The sequence below is a fragment of the Moschus berezovskii genome, chromosome 14, assembly GCF_049115385.1.
Source record: "Moschus berezovskii isolate FMDL1 chromosome 14, NW_MosBer_1.0, whole genome shotgun sequence".
Lineage (NCBI taxonomy): Eukaryota > Metazoa > Chordata > Mammalia > Artiodactyla > Moschidae > Moschus > Moschus berezovskii.
In genome coordinates this window covers 16,186,240-16,208,588 of record NC_142473.1, presented here as the reverse complement: position 1 = coordinate 16,208,588, position 22,349 = coordinate 16,186,240, and the positions used below count along the sequence as shown (strand labels likewise).

Here is a 22,349-nt window from a genome sequence, read left to right as displayed (position 1 = left end):
AGTCTATGTTAGCCAATATTCCCGTTAAATAGTTTGCGTGTAGATGACTGGGTTCCTGCCATGGGATGTGAGCAGGGGTGATAAATGCCATTTTTAGATCAGGTCATATATCTCTGAGGGTTTTTTATGTTATCTATTTCCATTCAACTTCAAAAGGTCACAATATCATGACAATGCCATTCACTGTGAAATGCCTGGATGCTTAAACCTTCATTTGGAAAACTGCTCCCTGATCAATATTAAAGAGAAATTAGAAGTTTGTGTTACATTTTTGAGTGCATATATTACTAAAGTCTGTTTGACTACTTGTGAGTGAGGAGTCCAGCTCTAGTGGAAAATCCTATGTAAAAACATCCATGACCAACCACAGACAACTGCTGAGGCTATTCCTGGCATGCCTCATGGGTAAAACTACCTTCCTCACACCAGTTGGGTTCACAGCTACAGTATTCAGGAGGGGGTTTCAGTTGAAGACTCAGGCCCTCTGGACCAGCATGCTCATATACATACCTGCATCCCAGCTCAGTCACCTTCATTTGAAAATCCCTTTCTGGGGATTCAGTTCAGGCACTCTCTGGTGCCTCTGTGGAGAACTTCTAAAGGAATCTTGGCTAAAACACTTCACTCTGATTCAGTGCTTTTCCATTCAGCCCTTCTATCTCTTCCTCCTTTTAAACTCAAAATGAATCCTTTTCCTCAGGACTCCTTAATAGTAAGCCAAATTCCCTCACCTGCACTGATCCATCTGACCCTCACCTCGTACACTTCAATGGTGGTAAATGGGTCTTGTTTACACTATTACAGTATGTGAATTAAAGGCTTGATGGCTATTTTCAGTTTTGGTCATTGTCCTATTTTGTCACCTGGACACTTAGCACACTGACAGGAAAGGTTAAATAATTTCACCAAGATCCATATTTCTTAAGTGCCTAACTTGTGACACCAATCCCCCAGTCCTGATTACAAAACCATTTTCTTACCATTTAATAGTCTTTGCTATCAATAAGGTTAAGGATTAGAGTATTTCTACCTATTGTGCAGATGGATCAGTTCCTGTTATAGCTGCTGATTTATGTAGATTTAACATTTCAAAATTCCTAGCAAAGTGAATTCCTGTACCCACCTTAAATACTCTTGTCACTTTGCTGACAAGGTTTTTTTTTTTTTTTTTTTTTAACAAAAAATACGTGGGTCTGGGTAGCAAGAGTATACACAAATATTCATTTTTTTGTTAAAATAAGGCTGATGTTTAACAATATTTCTTTTCCTCAAGGAACATATCTGTCTTCAGTTAGAAAATATAAGTGTGCAAATCACTGGACATATAAGTACTTTAAAATATTAAAGTGAAAAGTTTGAATGTTCACAAAAATGCTTTTATTCTTTCAAAATAAAAATGTATCAGATATTTATTTCTCTATGATTTAATTATCATTTCTCTGTAGGTAGTGTCATCTATTGTTACATCTGTTTTGTGGTAGAAAAAAAACAACCATAATAATGTTCCCTTACATTTCTTCTAAGATATAAAAATTGCAAATATTGTAAAATGAGCTAATTTTTTTCCCCCAACCCACGCAGCTTATTGTATTAGGAAGATTGGGAAATAAGTAGATTAGAGAAACATCCTGCTTAAAATGACAGAACTAGTTAGACTAGGGCCTGAGTGTCAAACAAAGAAGCTTTTAGTCTTGTGAACCACATCTAATTCTGAAATAACATGACCTCAGTCTGAACAATATCCTCCCACTTCTGACCTTCACTGGGCACACAAGCAACACAATTGCAACTATAAGACAAGTGAGACAGAGAGAAAAAAGAAAATAGTGCACCAAACTCAAGCCGTCTCTATAGAGTCTATGATGGCTTACTAGCTTCACTGGTGGCTGAGATGGTAAAGAATCAACCTGCAGTGTGGGAGACCTGGATTCGATCCCTGGGTTGGGAAGATACCCTGAAGGAGGGCATGGCAACACCCTTCAGTATTTTTACCTGGAGAATACCCGTGGACAGAAGAGTTTGGCAGACTACAGTCCATGGGGTTGCAAAGAGTGGGACACAACTGAGTGATTAAGCACACATCACATGGATTATTAGAATTTTTTTATTAAATATCTTAAAATACCACATTAATGACTAGAATCCACATTTTCAGAGATCTATTGAAGTGACATGTACATGATTCACTTAGTGTTTACTGAGTATCTACTATATACAAGTACTATCTGGCAGGAAGCACTGGTCCCTGTCCTCATGGACCTTATATTTTAGGCAGTTAAGGTGTGAGACAGAGAGACAACAAGGAATATATAGGGAGAATTTACTGATATAGTTGAGGGCTTCCCTGATAGTTCAGTTGGTAAAGAATCCACCTGCAATGCAGGAGACCTCTTGATCCAGGGTTTAGCATCCTGACCACAACTCCAGAAGGCAGTGCTAAAATGCTCTTCTAGATTGGATTCTCTTCGAAGCAGATCCTGAGATGGAATTTCGGATATAGACTTTTTAATAGGTGGTATTCTTGAGATCAGCAGTTGTAGGGAAAAAAAAAAAAGTAAAAAGCAAGAACTGGCAGGAGAAGCCAAGCTTCAGTAGAAATCTGTACTAGAGCCTAGGCTGATGTTTCATAGAACTTGTCTTCCCCGGTAGCTCACTGGTAAAGAATCCACCTGCAATGCAGGAGATGCAGGTTTGATCCCCGGATCAGGACGATCTCATGGAGGGCAAGGCAACCCATTCCAGTTTTCTTGCCCGGAGAATCCCATAGACTGAGGAACTTGGTGGGCTACTATTCATACAGTAACAAAGAGTCAGACATGACCGAAGTGACTGAGAAGGCACAAACACGCATGTGACCTAAAGTGGATTGCAAGATTGAACATAAGTTATGTTGAAATGGCTGAACCTTCATACCACAAAGTCATTCAGTGTGGACCAGCCTGGGAAAGGCATGTATTCAAACAATATGACTTTCTACATCTGAGACAATTCCTAAAGTGTATGCCATCTGAAAGATGTTTGCTGACAGTGCTCCCAGAATCTGTGGTCCATTTCTTCCTAAAGGGATACCTGTAGGATGGCATATCACAATATGCATATAACAGTCCACCTTTGCTCTACTTGGACTCATTTCTTCATATATTTTCAAGGAACAGCATCTCCAGTACCTCCTGAGAAAATCTTAAAACAAGAAAATTAGGAAAAAATATAACCGCTTCTATTACAGCTGGTCTTGTTATGTAGCAAGTTAGGCTTTAGTAATGAGGAGTGGCCTAGCTGAAAAAAATTCAAGCTGATCTCTATCCCACCCCAGACAGGACAGATGCAGCCCAAGAGAGCGCAGATGTGCTATGAAATAACCACAGAGACTCTTCCAATTCCAGTACATGAACCCTAGACACACTATGGATGCAAATGAATTCACAGAGACTTCAACACACCCTTGATACAAAGCTGTGTCCTCCAGTGACCTTAGGCAGCCAGAAGAATTTTGTGTCCATAAGAATTCTATACATATGTACATCTGATTGTAACAGACTGAATTATAGGAAAACCATGCACAATAGAGCCAGTTGTTAACTTTTAACTGTCAATAAAAACTGTCAGTCTGCACACACACCCACCTAGATGAATATGTAAAAGCCCTTTTTGGAAGCCACATACTTCATCCTTCTGGTGCCAGTGCCTCTCTTGGCTTGGCCCACCTCTTCTTTGAGGTGCCCTTTCTGTTCTTTCTGTTCTTCCTTCAATAAACTTGTTTTGCCATGGGTAAGACCTCAGATTCTTCTTTGTGTCCTTACCAAGAACTGAGGCTCATGTGGAAGGGTCTTCTTTGAACCTACCCATCCAGTAACAGTCTCAAGGTCTCAGTTAAAGCTTATTATCTCCCCCCTCCTTTATCCATTTTAGATTCACTTGCCTGTGTTTTGTGGGCCTGCCTGGTAGGTGTCCTAGATCAGTATTCTTGAGACATGCCCTCTGGTCACGTACATCTCCCATACTGGATTTGCTGCACTTGCCTATTAACCATCACAATTGGTTAAGGCACATGAGTGAAACACCTAGGTGCAAACCATACTCCTCCCTTTCTTTGTTGTATAGCACAGCCATATATCCTACTGTCAAGATGGTAGTATATTATTTCCCTTTATGGTTCCAGGGCACAGAAAATAAGTACCCAGGTCATAGCTATATCTTTTAACCTAATGAGACTTTCTTTTTCCACAGCAGAAATGTTTCACACCTTGAAACTTCTGCACAGTACAGAATTTCAAAGCCAGGAATCTCTATTATCCAAGTAGGCCATTGTGTTCACAGTAAGTGAGCTTCTGCTTCCAACTTTGCTTCCTGGATCCATGTGTGTTTCCATTTAGAAACACAGCATTATATACAAATTGCAGTGGTTGCTATAGTAAATCACCAAGAGTTAGTGGCTGTAAACTGCTCACACTTATTCCTTTACAGTTCCAGATGCCAGAAGTGTAAATTAGCTTCACTAGACTAAAATCAAGGTGTAACCAGGCTCGGCTCTTCTGGAGGCTTTTTTGAAAAATCCTTTCCTTGCTTTTCCATATTCTGGTGGTTGCGGGCATTCTTTGGCTTGTGGCTGCATCAGTCTAATCTCCAAGGCCAGTGTCTTCAAATCTCTTTCTGCTCTATATTGTTTTCTCCTTTGGATGTGTGTCTAATCTTCCTCAACATCACTCTTATAAGAACACATTAGGGCCTACTAAAATAATTCAAGGTAATCTTGTGATTGAGCAATTCTTTAATCATATTCACAAAGACACTGCTTAAAATAAAATAATATCTATTAACTATAGGTTTTAAGTTCTCATTTCTTTGGGTGATGTTATTTAGCCTACTACACATGTTTTTGATTCAGTATACTCCATTTTACAGGAAGGCAACACGTTTTTATAAAGCATCATCTCCAAACTGCTGATTTAACTTTCTATACACTGGAGAATGTGATATGGCCAATGAATGCTATAGTTATAGGACCACTCCGATATCTCTTTTGGTGTAAAGTCAGTTCTCTATGCTGTTGTGACATTATGTATATTCTTAACCAGTGAATCAAATATATAAGCCATCAAATACTCATACTGGCTCGGGTCTTATGTGCATGAAAATATACTCACACATAACTATATACTTATTCCCATAAGGATGAAACATTGGCCCTTTTAGAACGGATAAAAATACCAAGGTCATGGGAAAAATGGAAAAATCTCAAAGAATGAAGACTATTCAAACTAAATGTAATGTGGTATGCTCAATTACGTGTTACTGGAAAAGGACATCAGTGAAAAAAATGGGGAAAATCTGACTAAAGCCTATAGTTAATAGTATTGTTGCTGTGTTAATTTCTTAGTTTTGATAATTATAATGTAGTCATATTTGCATTAGGGGAAACTGAGTGGAAAATGTATGTAAAATTCTGTACTACCTTTGCAATTTCTCTGTAGTCTAAAATTGTAAAACTAAAGTAAAAATTCAGAGGTTGGGTAACACTGTCATCAACTGTAAGATGCTGGATTGTTGAGGTAGTAGAATCTAAAGTAGGCGTTTGTGTATAAAATATTTACTAAGGATTACCCTTACAAATAGCTGTGAAAAGAAGAGAAGCAAAAAGCAAAGGAGAAAAGGAAACATATAAGCATGTAAATGCAGAGTTCCAAAGAATAGCAAGGCGAGATAAGAAAGACTTCCTCAGCGATCAATGCAAAGAAATAGAGGAAAACAACAGAATAGGAAAAACAAGCTATCTCTTCAAGAAAATTAGAGATACCAAGGGAACATTTCATGCAAAGATGGGCTCGATAAAGGACAGAAATGGTATGGACCTAACAGAAGAAGAAGATATTAAGAAGAGGCGGCAAGAATACACAGAAGAACTGTACAAAAAAGATCTTCAAGACCAAAATAATCATGATGGCATGATCACTCACCTAGAGCCAGATATCTTAGAATGTGAAGTCAAGTGGGCCTTGGAAAGCATCACTCTGAACAAAGCTAGGGGAAGTGATGGAATTCCAGTTGAGCTATTTCAAATCTTGAAAGATGATGCTGTGAAACTGCTGCACTCAATATGCCAGCAAATTTGGAAAACTCAGCAGTGGCCACAGGACTGGAAATGGTCAGTCTTCATTCCAATCCCAAAGAAAGGCAATGCCAAAGAATGCTCAAAGTACCACACAATTGCACTCATCTCACACACTAGTAAAGTCATGCTCAAAATTAGGATTCAGCAATACATGAAATGTGAAATTCCAGATGTTCAAGCAGGTTTTAGAAAAGGCAGAAGCACCAGAGATCATATTGCCAACATCCGCTGGATCATGGAGAAAGCAAGAGAATTCCAGAAAAACAACTATTTCTGCTTCATTGACTATGCCAAAGCCTTTGACTGTGTGGAACACAATAAACTGTGGAACATTCTGAAAGAGATGGGAATCCCAGACCACCTGACCTGCCTCTTGAGAAACCTGTATGCAGGTCAGGATGCAACAGTCAGAACTGTACATGGAACAACAGACTTGTTCCAAATAGGAAAAAGAGTATGTCAAGCTTGTATATTGTCACCCTGATTATTTAACTGATATGCAGAGTACATCATGAGGAACCCTGAGCTGGAAGAAGCACAAGCTGAAATCAAGATTGCAGGGAGAAATGTCAATAACCTCAGATATGCAGATGACACTACCCTTATGGCAGAAAGTGAAGAGGAACTCAAAAGCCTCTTGATGAAAGTGAAAGAGAAGAGTGAAAAGGTTGGCTTGAAGCTCAACATTCAGAAAACAAAAATCATGGCATCTGGTCCCATCACTTCATGGGAATCAGATGGGGAAACAGGGTCAGACTTTATTTTTTTGGGCTCCAAAATCACTGCTGATGCTGATTGCAGTCATGAAATTAAAAGACGCTTACTCCTTGGAAGGAAAGTTATGACCAACCTTGATAGCGTATTAAAAAGCAGAGACATTACTTTGCCAACAGAAGTCCATCTAGTCAAGGCTACTGTTTTTCCAGTGGTCATATATGGATGTGAGAGTTGGACCATAAAGAAAGCTGAGAACTGAAGAATTGATGCTTTTGAACTGTGGTGCTGGAGAAGACTGTTGAGAGTCCCTTGAACTGCAAGGAGATCCAACCAGTCCATCCTAAAGGAGATCAGTCCTGGGTGTTCATTGGAAGGACTGATGCTAAAGCTGAAACTCCAATACTTTGGCCACCTCCTGCGAAGAGTCGACTCACTGGAAAAGACTGATGCTGGGAGGGATTGGGGGCGGGAGGAGACGGGGACGACAGAGAATGAGATGGCTGGATGGCATCACTGCCTCAATGGACATGAGTTTGAGTGAACTCCGGGAGTTGGTGATAGACAGGGAGACCTGGCGTGCTGTGATTCATGGGTTCGCAAAGAGTCAGACACGACTGAGCTACTGAACTGAACTGAACTGAACTGACCCTTACAATCAAGGGGACTTCCCTGGCCATTCAGATAGTAAAAAATCTACCTGCAATGTGGGAGACCTTGGTTCGATTGTCTGGAGAAGGAAATGGCAACCCACTACAGTATTCTTGCCCATAGAATTCCATGGACAGAGAAACCCGGTTAGCTATTGTCCATGGGGTTTCAAAAGTCAGACACAACTGTGCAACTAACACCCTTATAATCAAAGTTGTGTATGGAGGGGAAGGAAGCAGAAATGGGTATAGCAAGAAATATAATTGTGATAACTCTGTCCAACTGTATGTGAAATTCTGGAGATAAAATATTTCAGTAAGGGTGGTCCTACTTTGAGCAGAAGTGACTGGGCCTTTATTCCTCAGGCTAATCATTACCTAGATATGTACTATCTTTGGGAGTGCAGGACCTTGAGTATGAAAATTTCTCTAACTGAGGTTTGTTCTTAGAGGGACTTATAGTTTAAAGCTGCTTGCTAACAACCCTACCCACCACTGGAGGTGGGGAACTTTCTTGAAAAAGAGTGAAGATGATGTATCCCTAAGTCTAGCCTAATCAGTTTATAGCAAAGGAGAAGCAATAGGAGACAAACGATGATATAATTCACTGCCTCTATCACAAACCGCACCACTCAGAGATTTCTGCATCATAAAGTGGTGGAATGATTTTTGAGTCTACAGCTAGAATACCAACTCTACTATGGAATACCATTCTCCAGGACTTAGAATTCACCCGAAAATCTATGACCATTGTATAATGTAATTTTCTCAATATGGTGCATATGAGATTTGGAACAAAGCCAAGGAATATGTGTGTGCTTAGTCACTCGTGTCCCACTGACCATCATTTCATTGATCTGCTTGTGAAACATACGCCTCTTGTCCTTGTAACTGCATTATTTGCATATATGCAGAGATCCTGGTTTTCATAAGGAGACTATTCCGCCACTGACATGGAATGAATCCTTTTTTAAATTTTGTGATATGGCTGTCAAGAGGCCAGAAGGCAAGAAGAGTCAGCATCCTAGCAGGGGCAATTGTTCCTGACTATCAAGATAGGGTAGGTGATAGAGAAAGTTTTTTAGATGCTCAAGGTAATTTATTGGACCATTTCTTGTTTCTTAAGTGCCCAGTTTTGAGAGTAAATTATAGATGCAACAACCAAAGACAGAGAAAGACACTGTGACCAGCAGCTCAGACCACCTCAAATAGGAGGCTTTATATCACCTTCTCATGTAAACCTCCTAGAACATCAAAGACACTTGCTGAGATGAAGGGGTGTACAGACTAAGTAGCAGTGAAAGAGAAAATGTCATGTATCCATGTGGCTCCAAGATCAACTAAAGTGATGACACCTGGATTCCATCTCACTATTATTTTCAGGTATATTTGCCCAGGAAAAGAGATAAACCAGATACTTGAGTTTGAAAGATATGATTAACATTATTAACCTTACAGAATCAGAAAGAAAAAAAAAAAAAATGAGACCAGAGAGTGAGAAGTGTCAGATCATTTAGGGTCTTATAGGCCTATGAGAAATAAACTTTAAATAAACTCTGGTTCTTATTCTTAGAGAAGTGAGAAGTCTTTAAGGATTTGGATCAGTCTTGATATCTACCTTATAGGAACTAATGCCAGGGTTGAAGAGTGGAGCAAGAAGCTCAGTAGGAACCTATTAAAACAATGGAAACAAGATATAACAGAGACTTAAATTAAAATGGTTTAATAAAATGGATGAGAAATGAGTTGACCAACTTAAATATTTCACACTGTGTCAACACAATTTTTGGTGGATTGGCTATACATTTCGGACAAAAAAAATGTAATGGACAGTTTTATGATGTTTTGTTTTTATTATGTTTTTAAATGTGTATATTTTATCACTAGACCAGTTCTCAAAGTCAAAATCTTACATGTATGTGTATGACTGAGTCCCTTACCTGTTCAACTGAAACTATCACTACATTGTTAATAGGCTATACCTCAGTACAAAATAAAAAGTTTAAAAGGAAAAAAAAAAAAAAAAGAAACACATGACGATATTTATACTTTCTTGTGCTTTCACCAGAGTGGACAATGTGATCCCAATAATACCTATTTAGAAGTTGTCTTGTATATAGAATAGTAAGTAAGAGAAAGTCACTCAGTCATGTCCGACTGTTTCTGACTCAGAAGACTTTGCAGTCCATGGAATTCTCCAGGCCAGAATACTGGAGTGGGTATCCTATCCCTTCTCCAGAGGATCCTCCTTACCCAAGAATTGATCCAGGGTCTACTGCATTGCACGCAGATTCTTTACCAGCTGAGCTATCAGACAAGCCCATAATATATAGAAGGAGAGGTAAAGAAGCATGAGTACTATGACAGTACTTTGATAAGTTAGAACTTTCATCAATGGACCTCTCATCCAGAAAAGTTTTAAACATGATTCAATCAAGTACGAACCTTCAAGAGAGTATTCTGAATTGAAGGTTTGAGAGCTATATGTTCCAGGAAGCACATTTAATTTCCCATTGTATTAGCCACTGGGATATTAACATAAATGTACAGGAATTATTATCAATATTACAAGACTTCTATGATTCATTCTTTTGCTTTGAACTGATTGAATCTCTCAACTGCTTTGTCTCACAAATGTGAGAGAGCAACCTGTGTCAATGATAACATCAAGAGGGGAGTAAAAAAAATCGGACTACTAAGAATATCAGATTCATAGTGAGCCCTCAGAACTCAAGGAGTCTGACAGCAGTATCATAGCAATGGACACCAAGGACACAAGTGAAGTGGAAGCAAAGAAAAAAGAAGAAGAAAAAAAAAAAAAAAAAGCACACACACACACACACAAAAACAGCAAAAGCTAATTACTAGCAGCAATTACATGTCAGCTTTACCCTTCATGATATCGGTAATGAGAGTGTATAACATACACATCTGTAGAGACTCATATTTAAAAATCTGACTCTTAGCAAATAAACTGCAATATCAGGAAGTGGGAGATTGAGAGTTATCTAGTATAGATGTAGAAATAAGAATTACAGAGGAGGCTAGAAATAAGTACCCTTAGTGTGGAACTCGCTAAAGGTAATGTTTGTATAGAATGCTATGAATTTAGAACTTTCCATCCAAAAATATCTGAAAAAAAAAAAAAAACATAATAATTTAAAAATAAACAAATGTAGTTTTATTTCTAGGTGTTTCTTTTTCTTTTTTGCTCAAGTATACTTAGATGATTAAAAGTTCTTCATTTTGATAAAGTAGAAAAATAACAATAGATATGAAATTCACAGATGCAGTATATGTCCTTGATGAATTTTGTTGCGTGACTTGAAGTGAGTCATTTTACCTTTTTATATATGACCTCATTTGAAGACATAAGTAAATTGCTAAATTGTTTCAGGAAAGACACTCAGCAGTTTATTTCTCTATTTTTCATATAATAAATGAAAATTCACGATGAAAGCTGTTGTTTTGCTTGCCACATCCTCTTCACACATTTAAAAAATGGCTATAACCAGAGAGAAATTCAAGCTATATTGGTGTTAATTGTGAACAACATATAGAGGGGAATGTATACGACGGAGGAATGGGAGGATACTGGAAAGAAGTGACTTATAAAGAAAAAAGGAATCAGAATTCACATAAAAGCAGATCTACATTATATTCTTTAATGACAAAACTGAAACAAGCACAATTTTTGTGATTAATTCAAAAGACAGATAACACCATCTATCTTTTATTAAAAACAAACAAACAAACATTGTATATCTAGGGTTAATCAGTTCAGTCTTTCAGTCATGTTTGACTTTTTGTGACCCCATGGACTGCAGCAGGCCAGGCTTCCCTGTTCATCTTCAACACCCGGAATCTACTCAAACTCATGTCCATCGAATCGGTGATGCCATCCAACCATCTAATCCTCTGTCATCCCCTTCTTCTGCTGCCTTCAATCTTTCCCAGCATCTGAGTCTTTCCAATGAGTCAGTTCTTTGCATCAGGTGGCCAGAGTATTGGAGTTTCAGCTTGAGCATCAGTCCTTTAAAATGAATATATAGGGTTGATTTCCTTTAGAATTTACTGGTTTGATCTCTTAGCAGTCCAAGGAACTCTCAAGAGTCTTTTCCAACACCACAGTTCAAAAGCATCAGTTCTTCTGTGTTCAACTTTATGTACAGCCCAACTCTCACATCCATACATCAGATCAGTTCAGTCACTCAGTTGTGTCCAACTCTCTGTGACCCCAGGGACTGCAGCAGACCAGACTGCCCAGTTCAACTTCAATAAGCAAAGTCTACTCAAACTCATGTCCATCGAGTCAGTGATGTCATCTAACCATCTCATCCTCTGTCATCCCCTTCTCCTGCTGCCTTCAATCTTTCCCAGCATCAGAGTCTTTTCCAATGAGTCAGATTTTTGCATCAAGTGGCCAAAGTATTGGAGTTTCACCTTCAGCATCAGCCCTTCCAATGAATATTCAGTACTGATTTCCCTTAGGATTAACAGGTTTGATCTCCTTGCAGTTCAAGGGACCTTCAAGAGTCTTCTCCAACACCACAGTTCAAAAGTATTAATTATTCGGTGCTCAGCTTTCTTTATAACCCAACTCTCATATCCATACTTGAATACTGGAAAAACCATAGCTTTATTTAGGTGGACATTTGTCAGCAAAGTAATAGCTCTGCTTTTTAATATGCTGTCTAGGTTGGTCAGAGCTTTCCTTCCAAGGAGCAGGAATCTTTCAATTTCATGGCTGCAGTCACCATCCGCAGTGATTTTGGAGCCCAAAAAAATAAAGTGTCTCACTGTTTCCATTGTTTCCCCATCTATTTGCCATGAAGTGATGGGATCTGATTCCATGATCTTTCTTTTTTGAATGCTGAGTTTTAAGCCAACTTTTTCACTCTCCTCTTTCACTTTCATCAAGAGGCTCTTTAGTTCTTCTTCACTTTCAGCCATACGGGTGGTGTCATCTGTGTATCTGACGTTATTGATATATATCCCAGCTATCTTGATTCCAGCTTGTGCTTCATCCAGATTGGCATTTCTCATGATGTACTCTTCAGATAAGTTAAACAAGCCATGTGGCAGTATACAGCCTTGACATACTCCTTTCCCAATTTGAAACCAGTCCATTGTTCCATGCCGTGTTCTAACTGTTGCTCCTTGACCTGCATACGTATTTCCCAGGAGTCAGTTCAGGTCGTCTGGTATTCCCATTTCTTTAAGAAATTTCCACTGTTTGTTGTGATCCATACAGTTAAAGATTTTGGTGTAATAAATAAAGCAGAAGTATATCTTTTTCTTAAACTCTTTTGCCTTTTCAATGATCCAACGGATGTAGGCAATTTGATCTCTGGTTCCTCTGTCTTCTCTAAATCCAACTTGAACATGCAGAAGTTAATAGGTCATGTACTGTTGAAGCCTGGCTTAGAGAATTTTGAGCATTACTTTGCTAGCATGTGAGATAAGTGCAACTGTGTGGTAGTTTGAACATTCTTTGGCATTACCTTTCTCTGGGATTGGAATGAAAACTTACCTTTTCCAGTCCTGTGGCCAGTGATGAGTTTTCCAAATTTGCTGGCATATTGAGTACAGCACTTTAACAACATCACCCTTAGCATTTGAAATAACTCAACTGGAATTATATCACCTCTACTAGCTTTGTTCATAGTGATGCTTCCTAAGGCCCACTTGACTTTGCATTTTAGAATGTCAGACTCTAGATGACTGATCACACCATCATGGTTATCTGGATCATGAAGATCTTTTTGTTTAGTTCTTCTATGTATTCTTTCCATCTCTTCTTAATATCTTCTGCTTCTGTTAGGTCCATGCCATTTCTGTCCTTTATTGTGCCCATATTTGCATGAAATGTTCCCATGGTATCTCTAATTTTCTTGAAGAGATCTTTAGTCTTTCCCACTCCATTGTTTTCCTCTATTTCTTTGCATTGATCACTGAAAAATGCTTTCTTATCTCTCCTTGATGTTCTTTGTAACTCTGAATTCAAATGGGTATATCTTTCATTTTCTCCTTTGCCTTTCAATTCTCTTTTTTTCTCAGCTATTTGTAAGTCCTACTCAGACAACCATTCTGCCTTTTTGCATTTCTTTTTCTTGGTGATGGTCTTGATTACTGACTCCTGTATGACATCCCAAACCCCTGTCCATAGTTCTATAGGCACTCTGTATATCAGATCTAATCCCTTGAATTTATTTGGCACTTCCACTGTATAATCGTTAAAGGATTTGATTTAGGTCATAGCTGAATGGTCTAGTGGTTTTCCCTACTTTCTTCAATTTAAGTCTCAATTTTTCAATAAGGAGTTCATGATCTGAGACACAGTCAGCTCCTGGTCTTCTTTTTGCTGACTGGATAGAGCTTCTCCATCTTTGGCTACAAAGAATATAGTTAATCTGATTTTTGTATTGACCATCTGGTGATGTTCATGTGTATAGTCTTTTCTTGTGTTGTTGGAAGAATATGTTTGCTATGACTAGTATGTTTTCTTGGCAAAATCTGTTAGCCTTTCCTTACTTCATTTTGTACTCCAATTCCAAATTGGCTGTTACTCTAGATATCTCTCAACTTCCTACTTTTGAATTCCAGTCCCCTATGACGAAAAGGGGAGAAGGAAATGACAACCCACTCCAGTACTTATGCCTGAAAAATCCCATGGACGGAATAGCCTGGTAGGCTGCACTCCATAGAGTCGCTAAGAGTTGGACACGACTGAGCGACTTCACTTTCACTTTTCATTTTCATGCATTGCAGAAGGAAATGGCAACCCACTCCAGTGTTCTTGCTTGGAGAATCCCAGGGACGGGGGAGCCTGGTGAGCTTCCATCTATGGGGTCTCACAGAGTCGGACACGAATGAAGTGACTTAGCATGCGTGCATGCATGATGAAAAGGACATCTTTTTTGGGTTTTAGATCTAGAAGGCCTTGTATGTCTTCATAGAACTGCTCAAATTCATCTTCTTCTGCATTACTGGTTTAGGCATAGACTTAAATTACTGTCATATTGAATGGTATGCCGTGGAAATGAACGGTGATTATTCTGTCATTTTTGAGATTGCACCCAAGTCCTGCATTTCAGACTCTTTTGTTGACTATGAGGCTACTCTATTTCTTCTAAGGGATTCATGCCCACAGTAGTAGATATAATGGTCATCTGAATTAAATTCACCCATTGCAGTCCATTTTACTTTCCTGATTCCTAAAATGTCAATGTTCACTCTTGCCATCTCCTGTTTGACCACTTCTAATTTGCCTTGACTCCTGGACCTAGCATTCCAGGTTCCTATGCATTATTGTTCTTTACTGCATTGGACTTCACTTCCATTACCAGTCACATACACAACTGGGTGTTGTTTTCACTTTTGCTGCATCTCTTCATTCTTTCTGGAGTTATTTCTGGAGTCATATACATCCTTTGCAGATTGGTTTCTTTCATTTAATAATATGCATTTAAGTTTCTTTGTATTGGGTTGATAGTTCATTTCTTTATATTGTTGAATAATGCTCCATTTTATAGCTGTAACACTGTTCATCCATTTACCTATCAAAGAACATCTTGTTTTCTTCCAAGTTGAGCAAGTAAGAAGACATTTAGTATGAAAAAATGTGTACAGGCTTTTTCACGGAGATGTATTTTTAATTCTTATGAATAAATACCAAGAACTGTGATTGCTCAGTTGTCCTGTAGGGATAAATGTGCTGGTGGAAAAAACTGCAGCTAAAAGGCAGCTAAACCATTTTGCATTCCCACCGTCAATGAATGATAATTTTGTTACTCCAAATTCTTGACTGCATTTGATGCTATGAGTATTTTGGATTTTATTCATTTGAATAAATATGTAATGGTATCTTATTACTGTTTTTAATTTGTAATATCCTAATAATATGGAATGTTAAGGGTCTTTACATATGCTTGTTTACCATCTGATTATGATAATTGATGATGTCTCTATTCATATTGCTTGCTGTTGATTTAGTTTCTAAGTTGTGTCCAACATTTTTGTCACCCTTGTAGCCTGTTAGGCTCCTCTGTCCATGGGATTTCCCAGGTAAGAATACTAGAGTGGGTTACAATTTCCTTCTCCATGGGCTCTTCCCAACCCAGGGATGGAACCTGAGTCTCCTGCATTGACAGGTGGATTCTTTGCCAATGAGTCACCTGTGAAGTCCTTCATAATGTTTACCCATTTTTTAACTGGTTATTTATTTTCTAGTTGTTGAGTTTTAAGAGTTCTTTGTGCATTTTGGATACCAGTTCTTTATCATATTTCTTTCACAAATATTTTCTCCCAAAAAAAGTTTTTAATTTTAATAATGTCCAACTTATTCATTTTTTTAATGGATTATGCCTTTGATGTTGTAGCCTAAAAATCATCACCAAACTCCAGGTAATAGACTTTCGATATTATCTTCTAGAAGTTATATACATTTTCATTTTATATTTGGGTCTATGATACATTTCAAGTTAATTTGGAACTATTTTAAGTCTGCATCTAATTTTTTTTTTTTTTTGCATGTTATGGTTATAGGTATAGAACCATTTATTGAAAAGATTCTCTTTACTCTATTAGATTGCCTTACTCCTTCGTCAAATATCAGTTAACCATATTTGTGTGAAAGTGCTTTTTAATTACATAATAAGAGAGAAAACCAATTCCCTCTTTGACATTATTAAGCAGACAGTGAGGGATGGGATGAGGAGGGAGGTGGGAGGGGGGTTCAAGATGGAACACATGTACAGCCGGGACAGATTCATGTCAATGTATGGCAAAACCAATACAACAATGTAAAGTAATTAGCCTCCAATTAAAATAAATAAATTAATAAAAAAATAAAGCCTGATTGATAACCCCATGACCGTTCAACAACACTATATTGTTCCTTGAGTTTCTTGATACAACTACTATTTTCTGTCTCTTGTTTAAGTAGAGACACCACCTATGTGTAAAGGATGTAATCTTGTGTTTTAAACATCCATTCATTGAACCTGGAATTATAGTTACTATATAAAACCAACAAACAGTATTACATGCAGATATTTAGAAAGGTCAGCTATTCTATTTCAACCACATAAGGAACAATTTTAACCCTATTTAATTGGACATAAAGGTGTGGAACAACTTTGCTGAGTTACTACTAATCTACTACTATAAGAATCATCTTGGAATGATCATATTTCAATTCAGTCTCCAAGAAAGAAGTGTCTTTTCAATCTAATTTTACCCTAATTTCTTTTCCCCCCACTCACTTCATAGAGAACTCTATTTCTATGAAAAGAGTGCGACCACCAAAGATAATATAAAATATATGTACATAGCACTCATCTGTCTTTATACAAAGATGTAGCCAGTTTATAACTGGAAATACGGAAGAAACACCTTCATGGAAATCTGATAGTAACACTTAAAGTTTATACTTTGCACAAATTTACAAACAATATTTGATAGTTGATAATATGGTCACGGAGTTGGTAATGGACAGGGAGGCCTGGCGTGCTGTGATTCATGGGGTCGCGGAGAGTCGGACGCGACTGAACTGAACTGAACTGAACTGAACTGAATATGGTCACTGGAACAAGATGTGAATGATCCATACCAGATTAGACCACGTTGGAAAAAAGATCAGTTTTGAATAAAGTGATGAGTACCTAGTCTGGAATAAAATATCAACTAAACAGTACACATAAACTGTTAGTCTCCTAGAGAAAAAGACAGTGCAGTTATAACAGAACCTACTATATAATCTCAATACTGTGTTTTACACAAATTATTTACACTATATTTATTATTCTTATTTGAAAAGTGTGTCTTAATAATTTCATCCAAAATCTGGCCATTTTCAATTATTTAGAAGAAAATTGCCATTATTATCATATGTTGATATTTTATCTAGATGGATTTTATGTTTAAGTCAATATTCTGCTGCCCAGATAGAATGAAATCATGCAGGCTATTTTTTACCTATTTGAGCTGGAGATGCCATCTGTAGATTTAGAGTTTGGATCTGTAGCCAGATTGGGTTAGTATCTGACCCTTCCCATTTATTATCATTTCCTTCCTGGGATAGATTACCTGAACTTTCTAAACCTCATTTTTTTCCTCTAAATGTAATTAATCACAGCGTCTACATAGTCAATTATTAGTACATTAATAATATGTATAAGTAATTGCACCATATTTACCTATAGTAACATCTGTATATACATTGTTGTTTAGTTGGTAAATTGTGTCCATCTCTTTTGCTACCCCAAGAATTGCAGCCTGCCAGGCTCCCCTATCAGTGGGATGTCTCAGGCATGGATCCTGGAGTAGGTTGCCATTTCCTTCTCCAGGCGATCTTCTTGATGCAGGAATCAAACTTGCATCTCCTGTGTCTCCTATATTAGCAGGCAGATTCTTTACCACTGAACCACCAGGAATTAGCTGTTTGCTGTTTACTGTCATTGGTAGCAGCATTATTGTTGCTAGCAAGGTTTTACGAAGCACAACTGTATCTTGGTAGTGCCCAAGTAAAGATTTTCTGTTACACATACTCCTACCTCTATTATAAATTCAGCTTTAAAACCTTAGATATTTAGCGTTTAGTGAATTTTTTGTGGTTTTCCACATTCAAATAGAGATAGCCATAGGAACTCAAAGGCCTCTTGATGAAAGTGAAAGAGGAGACTGTAAAGGTTGGCTTGAAGCTCAACATTCAGAAAACAAAGATCATGGCATCTGGTCCCATCACTTCATGGGAAATAGATGGGGAAACAGTGGAAACAGTGTCAGACTTTATTTTTTGGAGCTCCAAAATCACTGAAGATGCTGATTGCAGCCATGAAATTAAAAGACACTTACTCCTTGGAAGGAAAGTTATGACCAGCCTAGATACCATATTAAAAAGCAGAGACATTACTTTGCCAACAAAGGTCCATCTAGTCAAGGCTATGGTTTTTCCCGTGGTCATGTACGGATGTGAGAGTTGGACTGTGAAGAAAGCTGAGTGCTGAAGAATTGATGCTTTTGAACTGTGGTGCTGGAGAAGACTCTTGAGAATCCCTTGGACTGCAAGGAAATCCAACCAGTCCATTCTAAAGGAGATCAATCCTGGGTGTTCATTGGAAGGACTTATGCTAAGGCTGAAACTCCAATACTTTGGCCACCTCATGCGATGAGTTGACTCACTGGAAAAGTGTCTGATGCTGGGAGGGATTTGGGGCAGGAGGAGAAGGGGACGACAGAGAATGAGATGGCTGGATGGCATCACCGACTCTGTGGACATGAGTTTGAGTGAACTCCGGGAGTTGGTGATGGACAGGGAGACCTGGCGTGCTGTGGTTCATGGGGTCGCAAAGAGTCGTACACGACTAAGTGACTGAACAGAACTGAACTGAATAGTTCACAAAATTTTATTCCTTGATGTACTCATTTATTAGAACAAATACAATTTTGAGAGAGAATAGTCTCCTCATTTAGAGAAGGCAATGGCACCCCACTCCAGTGCTCTTGCCTGGAAAATCCCATGGATGGAGGAGCCTTGTGGGTTGCAGACCATGAGGTCGCTAAGGGTCTGACAAGACTGAGCGACTTCAGTTTCACTTTTCACTTTCATACATTGGAGAAGGAAATGGCAACCCATTTCAGTGTTCTTGCCTGGAGAATCCCAGGGACGGGGAGCCTGGTAGGCTGCCATCTATTGGGCTGCACAGAGTCGAACACCACTAAGCAACTTAGAAGCAGCAGTAGCAGCAGCAGCAACAGCAGCAGCAGCAGTCTCCTCCTTCTCCTGTGCTCACCACACTATTATACAGTTTCTGCCAACAGATTTTTTAGTTCTAGTGATGGCGGTGAAAGAATGAACTTGGGAAGGATGTGGGTGGTGAATGCTATCAGGAATCTTTTCTTTTTATATTCCCAGAACTGACACAGAATGTTGTAATCACAAAAGTTCAAAGCTAGGTTGTTGTGGATACAAATTCTTGACTTTCTATCTGTTGATATGTATTTAAATCCCTAAAGATATGAAAACTGCCTCTCTTCAGTTTTTTTTTTTTTTTCCCCTCAGTAAAAGCATGCAAAGATTTGTGAGTACAATTTTGGAGTGAAAGATTTTTAATATATATGTACATATAAAATATGTGTATGTATATGGCACACACACACGCATCTATTTATCTATATATATATGCATATACATACACATACTTGTGTGTGCTGTGTGCTAAGTTGTTTCAGTCATGTCTGACTCTGTGCAACCCTGTGGACTGTAGCCCACCAGGCTCCTCTGTCCTTGGGATTCTCCAGGCAAGAATACTGGAATGGGATCTCATATCCTTCTCCAGGGGATCTTCCTGACCCAGGGATCAAACCTGGGTTTCTCATATTGCAGGCAAAGTCTTTACTGTCTGAGCCACTAAGAAACCCCCACACATACTTGTAATGATGAATTTTAAGTGTCTTGACCAGGGCACATTTTCTAGATATTTTGAGTAGAATTTACTCTGGATGTGAATAAGGGTATTTCTGGGTGCAATTAGCATTCAAATTAGTAGATTTAGTAAGGAAGATAGCCCTTCTGAAGTGTGTGAGTCTCATCTAGTCTGCTGAAGTCCTAAATAGAACAAAAGTCCTGGGAAAGAAGAATTTGCTGTCTTTGATTGATGTCTTCCAGTTGGATCATCATTATTCCCCCAACTTTGGACTTGGACTTGGTTTAGAATTTACACTTGGTTCTCCTTTTTCTCAGTTGTCAGTCTTGAACTGAAATTATACTCTTGGATCTCCTGCATTAGGGAAATAGACTGAACATATATCATTGACTCTTCTGGGTCTCCAACTTGTGTATGTGTAATATGTAATATATTCAGGTGAACTGAATGGCAAAGTGCATGATATAAATACATTGAAATCTGTCACAAGTAAATTGCAACTGAATAGAGGAGGCAGCCACTAATAAATAATTTCAGATCAGTAGAAGGAACACGAATCGCCAGTCCAGGTTCGATGCATGATACAGGATGCTTGGGGCTGGTGTACTGGGATGAACCAGAGGGATAGAAGGAGGAGGGAGGTGGGAGGGGAGTTCAAGATGGGGATAAACATGTCCACCTGGGGCAGATTCATGTCAGTGTATGGCAAAACCAATACAATAATGTAAAGTAATTAGCCTCCAATTAAAATAAATAAATTTAAATAAAGAAAAAGAAAGAACACTCCTTGTGCTACTTTGGAAGAACTATTTTAGCATTGATCAGTGCTTTCTAAAAGGCTTCATTTTAGGGGTAATTCTTGAACTGGCTCTGGGAAGAAGGAATGGTTTGTCAAGCCAGATATTCAGCATGTTTATAGGCAATGAAGCAATGACACAATTAAGAAACTAGTTATTGTGCACTGACTGGGTGATCATTTAGAAAAACACTGAGAGTGGAAACTGCAGAGAAGGTAAGTTGCAAATCTCAGGAGTCTTTTTATACTGTGCTAGATGTTTAGACACCTTTTTCCTGGGTGATGGGTAGCCACTGGTTTGGTTTTAATCACTGGAGTGACAAAATCGATTTGTTCCTTAGAACAATTGTTGTGTCAGAAGTATAAAAGATGGAGTAGGAGGACAAGGTGGAAGAGTTCACACATTTTTTTTTTCTTATTTCTAATCTATTTCTTTGCTTGCTTTTTCAAAAACTTCTGAAGAAAAAAAAAGAGTATCCAGTCACTGTAAATATACATACTATTTTCAGAATAAAAATAAAATGAACTAACTTAGTAATTGCAATAAACTTTTGTATTATGAGAATGTGCTTTAAAATTGTTTTGGACTACAAATATCTTGAATGAAAGGCAGTGTATTCTTGGCTTCTCCAGGTATATCAAAACAGTGTTTCAAATCAGAATCTAACTCAGAGAGCTGACCTGGGCCATTTCAAAAGTCCTGGATAAATAGTTTAACTTTTATAGAAATAATTCCTAGTCTATATGTGTATATGAGGACTCTCCAGTGGGAACAATGGTTTCTACTGAACAGGAAGTAGGTTCCTCAACTCCAGAAAAAAATATTAATCAATGTGAAATACTGTTTGGAAATGGATATCAAGGTGTCATTTTAATCAGACAGTTTGTGTTTTCAGCACCTTCCAGTAAGGAGGTGCATTACTGGAAGGTGCTAAAATAAATATATAAAAATAAATATACAAAGGCATTTATGTGAGAATGAGTGGTTAAGCAAGAACAAAATAATTCAGATGAATAAAAGCTTAAGATACTTTCAACAGTATTAGAGCCTTCATAATACATTACCCTAAGAAATGATCAATCTTCTACCTGGACCAGGGTCCAAGTCTATGAGTTGAACCCAAGAAAAGTATATCACCTTAGAGTTGACTCCTTTTAAAATAGGTTTCAAGGAAACCTCTCTTGCTTATGTTAATCTCATCTTTTTCCTTGATCCTTTACTCGTTTTTTGGTGGTAACAGAACGTTGGGTGTGGTATAAGAGGTATAAAGGGGATATATAACACACTCTCCGTTCAACTAAAAATACCCATTCTATATCATCATCCTCTTCATGTACCGTAAAATCAGGCTTGAATATTGTTGAACATAAGAGAAATTGCTCAGTCCCTAGATGTTGAACTTTGAGTTCAGTTTGAAGAGTACAGTTCATTTTTTAAACACACTATCTTTGGGTAGAACACATTTCTTTGTAAGCAATCGTGTCTGAGTCATCAACAAAATATCTATTCTGAGAAACACTGTATTCACATCTTTAGTCATAGATGTTTCTACAGGAAAAAAAAAAATAATTGCGTGTCCATTTAATAATACTGAGTCCATCTAGCTAAACATTTGTTTTTTGCTCTGCATTGTCTCTAAGACTTTAATATG

At 38.0% G+C, this 22,349-nt stretch overlaps 1 pseudogene; it reads right to left on the bottom strand.

Moving 5' to 3' along the window:
• Positions 1 to 18,021, bottom strand: part of LOC129554923 (mitoferrin-2-like) — a 56,485-nt pseudogene extending 38,464 nt beyond the window's left edge.
• Between the last annotated feature and the right edge of the window lie 4,328 nt (positions 18,022 to 22,349).